Below are 5,369 nucleotides of genomic sequence, written 5' to 3' on the forward strand. Positions count from 1 at the left end.
TATGTGAAGAGAGGTAGTATTGTACCAGTTGGCCACATGTGCAGAAAACAAGCCTGTGGCAGAGACACTTGGTGTCAGCGAGACAACCGTTCACCCCTGTAAATCTGTAAATGTACCCAACATTAGTGATGGCCAAATGAAGCTTCGTGAACCAGTGTCTTTATTTTCTGAGCCCACTAGATGGCGCACTCTGTTCAACAGTTGGTTGAGAATCTACTGCAACGCCTTAGGCCTTTCTCTTAAAACCAAGAGCGCCATCTAGTGGGCTCAGAAAATAAAAACACTGCTTTGTGAAGCTTCATTTGGCCATCACTACCCGACGTGGCTGAGGAACAGGCTATAGCGCACCGCAACTCCACTACGCACCTTGTCCCACAAGTGTACAGCGCACTGGACGGGACCCGGATCCCGATCCTTCCTCCATCTGATGAAAACCAGATATAGAGATAAAGTCTTCCATGCCGCCTAAAATGCTGAAATATCAGTTTCAGCAAGTACTGGAGTTCATGCAATGATCTGATACAACGTCATTTAGCCCAAAAGAAAATCTACTTTAAAGTAGTTTATCTATATCATATGTCATATGTTGTGTGTTAAAGTTGGGGATATTATTTGCTCATAATTTAGCTTTTCTAGTCAAATTTTTCAAGCTGTAACCTGTTGCTACTGCGTCTGTATTTTGTTTTTTTGTCAGATTAATGTGTTCTTTAAATCAGTGTGAATGTGTATTTGGGTGTGATTTCGGTGGGGGGGGGGATGCGTGGGATTTCCCTCTACATATACCTACTTTTATTACTATTTGTATCCAAAAATATATATAAATATATATAATAATATATCATAAATATATCCCTCTCTCAAAGTTATCTATGCAACATTACCAATAGCCCAAATATTGCATACCTCCAATAGAAGTATTTTAACCCTTGTGTTGTCTTCCCATCAACAATTTAAAAACAACAACATTTTGTTCCCTTTTTTCAACATTATTATCGCTTTTTCCGACATATTTGTCATTATTTCAATGTTGTGGGAGCTATTTTTGTTTGATTTTTTTAATGTTGACATTTCAGCTTGTTTCGACGGCTGATGTTTTTGTAACAAAAAAAACAACATTAACTGAAAACGGGAAAGTTTGACCCAAGGACAACATGAGGATTAAACGTACTAAAAGCACTATAACGTGAACGGTCTATAGTGCGAGTGGCAGTTGCTGGTTGTAATTGTCGATACAGAGCTCCGGGACGCCGGCTACCAGCGTTACATCATTTTCGGTGGCACTGAACGTGACGTTCGTTTAAAAAAAACTCTCAGGACAGTCTCAATACACCGTGTAGCAGTGGTCTATTATAACTAAGTACTAAGCTGTAATGATCGGACCATGAAACACACAACTGTTTGGATTATATCCAGCTTCTAAAATGTAAGGATTTATCTTGCATCAAATACTTTTACTTTTAATCCTTTAGTACATTTTCTTAATGATACTTACAGACCCAAAACACGGCAAAATACACAGCCACCATATAACGTTGGCCTTAACCCTGAATAGCAACATCACTGAAGACACACTTGTCTAACTCGCTGACTTTTTCTAAAGCGTGACAGGCTAAAATGAAAACACAGTCAACTTACCACTCTGAAACATCATGCTGACCTCCTCTAAAAGAAATTAATTAGTCCTCTTCGCCTGAATTCTCTGAACGTGAGTATTCGGGCTCTAACTGGTTAGGTCTTGCAGATCCCACTGCCAGGTTTGTAGTAGGCTTCCAACAAAATCCGATTCCAGGCCGTATTATACGCAGATCTGTGCTTAGCCAATCAGAGCGTTCTGCTCTTGAATATGAATTAGTTGTGGGCGGAACATTTCATCCAGCATCGAATCCAAGCGTTTGTGTAGGCTCCCAGAAAAGTTTAGGAAAATAAACCAAATCTTGTTTTTTTGTTGGTAAAACTATTAAATTAGTGTTTAATAGACACATATAAACGGTACAGATATAAGTTTAGGTGTCACCACATGGGACCTTTAAGTCACATTATCAATGCAGGACTTTACTTAGGGTATTTTTACAGTGTGGTATTAGTAGGCTACTCTTCCTTAAGGATCTGAATACTTCTTCCACCACTGCTGTATATACCAACACCAGAAGGCTAGATGTGTCATGAGCTCATAATGGCTATGATTGATGTCATTACTTGTAGTTCTCAGCATTTAAAAGCCCATGCACAAACATCTTTTTTAATTTGTCTTACATGCATCTCCTTCTACCCACGATCCCTTGGTTTGTTTTGGGTTGTTGAATATAAGTGGAGGGATTACATTCTCCCTTGTGATTATCCACATGCTTGGTGTTAAAGCACCTAAACATGAAAGTGAGGCTGAGTTCCAAATCCAACTTGCACACATAAATCCTGTTTGTTTTGGGCTTCGGAGGACAAGATAACAAAGCCTTCTTAGCCTTGAGCTCAAACATTCAACACTACTTTATAACTACGCTGTTATTCAGCATCCACTATCGTTGCCTGCCTATCCAAAGTCTACAGTAAACACCTCAATATATAAAGCTGTCTTCTTAACCCTCCTGGTATACTCAAATGTAACCTTGATCCTCTGCGTCAATTTGACCCCAATTTAAACCTCCAGAAAATGATTGCCCAATGTTATGTGTCGGGTACTTAAAGTCTTTTTGTTGACTACTGAAATACTCCTTTAGATAAAACATAACTCTCCTCCACCCCTCCTTAAACATCCAGAATATCCTCTGTTTGACACGGCTATGAAAGAATATGCAAAGTACCCTAAAATCACTGATTGACCTCAAGTTTTCAAAAAAGTCTTTTGCTGCTTTAATGGCTTATTACAAGCTTTGGCAGCTCAGAATCAAAAGAAAAAACAGGATTTATTGCCAAGTAAGGAAGTAAGTTACTTACTTGGCAATAAATCCTGTTTATTATAAGGAATCAAAGACAAATAAAGAAACAAATATATGCAAAACAGCTGTTTCACATGAGAAAAAAGAGGCTGAATGTTATACAGCCTGGGGTCAAACGTGTGTAAAGGACAATAATATCATCTTGTTCATTTTTTGAATGTATGAAAATTAACCATTGGCGTAATTTACACGGTGGACGGGGGTTACAGTGCCCCCAATAACCAAAACTGTCCAGTGCAAACCTCTCAAAGAAACCTGTTATAATTTACTTTATATAAATAAAGACATCTGTACCACTAACTGATGCATAAAAGGCACAAATCGTTGCTGAAAAATACACCAGAATGCAGGAAATGAAGTGTCTGATGCTTGAAATGTCATTTTTTGCTAAAAAGCGGAGAGCTCAAGCACCCAACCCCCCCAACCCCGATGTTAAACCCTAATTTAAGCTCTTGCCTTAGACATTGAATGGGCCCAAATTGATCCCCAGGATAACAGCTTAACATAAAGACACACATTTATAATAACGACACTAAAGGACACACGCCTTGACAGCTGACAGACATTTGATATGCAGTACATGTATTTTAATTAACTGAGAATAGTCCATATGCATACGTCTATGAATACATGTGCAGCAAAGCATTTTTTAAACATTGTCTGCACCGTTTTTGTGTATGTTGCTACAAATTTTTGTATCAACACGTTCTACATTAAAGCTGTTTACAGGCAGCATGGGGCAGTAATGACCTTTTGAATCATGGCTGTTCTTCCACCACTCCAACCACTGTGCATTGTTTCATCGCGTGCATCTGGACCAGGTCAGGTTTATTTACTGGGCTGCTTTAGGAGCTCCATCGGAATGATGCGTTCTGTCCCGTGACAGGAACGCTGCCACAGCAGGAGAAAAAGGTCATTCGTAATTGAAGCTGTGACATTGAAAAGGCAGGACAGAGGTGGAAGTAATGGTCTGTCCTGACGCCCAAAGATGAAGTTATTCTGCCCCCTAGTGTCAGCCGACCGGTCTTGTTCTTTTCCAGGAGTGTCAAACTCTACTACTGCTCCTAGGGCCCCACTGCAAAGGAATCACAGTTTATTGACATGCTTTCATTTCATTGAGGAAAAAAAAAGTATGCCAAGAATGTTGGAAAAAGTGACACAAAGTGTGGAAAGAAATCGGCATAAACTTCAAAAATAGCACCACTTTTTTTTTTTATATTCACAAAACATCTAAAAAAGCATCAAACATTAAGTTAAAAGCCATCTAAATGTTGGAAATAGAGGCAAATATGAGTTGGGCCAAAATGTATCGTGAACCTAGTGGTGCTCATGAGTTTATGAAGCTGTGCTAAAGTTTACCTAAAAGAGGAATAAAAGAATAATCTTTTGGAAATTGATCTTAATGCCTTAATTAAAAAAGTTAGGAAAAAGCCAATTTTTAAGGACATTAATTTTGTTTGTGAATGAATAATGTATCGTAAATAAATAAGTACACCTCCTATTTTAAAATACAGGGGGCATAAGTATACACCCCCCTATGTTAAAATACAGGGGCATAAGTATACACCCCCCTATGTTAAAATACAGGGGCATAATTATACACCCCCCTATGTTAAAATACAGGGGCATAAGTATACACCCCCCTATGTTAAAATACAGGGGCATAAGTATACACCCCCCTATGTTAAAATACAGGGGCATAAGTATACCACTACATACTTTCAGTAACTTACCTGCATTACACAGACACGTGCCATTTCAGTGTTTGAAGAACAGAAAAACCCTGATAATTCTTCTTATTGTGCATGTTTTGATGTTTTTTTGTTCATTGCATTTTATGTCTCTTTCATAGTGTTTTCTTTTTCTTCACATTGTTAATTTTATTTATTTTTTCCTCTTGTTATTGAAGCATCTACATACTGATCCCCAAACACTTGGAGCCACATAACGCCATGACCCAGCCAGCAGCGCTCACTGGCCAAAGTGCAGACACAGACATGTGCTTTAGACGGACATCTTCCCCAAACAGATCCATGCATACGTAGTACAGGTCAGTACACTTTACACAGCACCTAAAAAACAGCACATCTGCAGTGTTGTTGTTGTTCGACCAAATATCGAATCAGAACAGATTTCTGGGAAACGTCCTCATCTTTTGAGTCTTTTGAGTCTTATTGATCACAGAACTCAATAACAAATGGAGTCAGACATCTCTCAGTTGCACATTGGAACAATCTTACCTGCCCTTTTGTCATATTTGTTTAATATCTGCATTATTCCATTTGCACAAACTGTACATAGATCCTGTACTCACTCAGTGTATATATTTGATCCGTATTTTTTCGTAGACTCTTTGTTGTCCATATTTTTTTCACTTGCTGTATATCATGAGCGATATAAACTGCAACAATTTAAAAATATATAGCCATAAATATA

The sequence above is a fragment of the Etheostoma cragini genome, chromosome 10, assembly GCF_013103735.1.
Source record: "Etheostoma cragini isolate CJK2018 chromosome 10, CSU_Ecrag_1.0, whole genome shotgun sequence".
NCBI lineage: Eukaryota > Metazoa > Chordata > Actinopteri > Perciformes > Percidae > Etheostoma > Etheostoma cragini.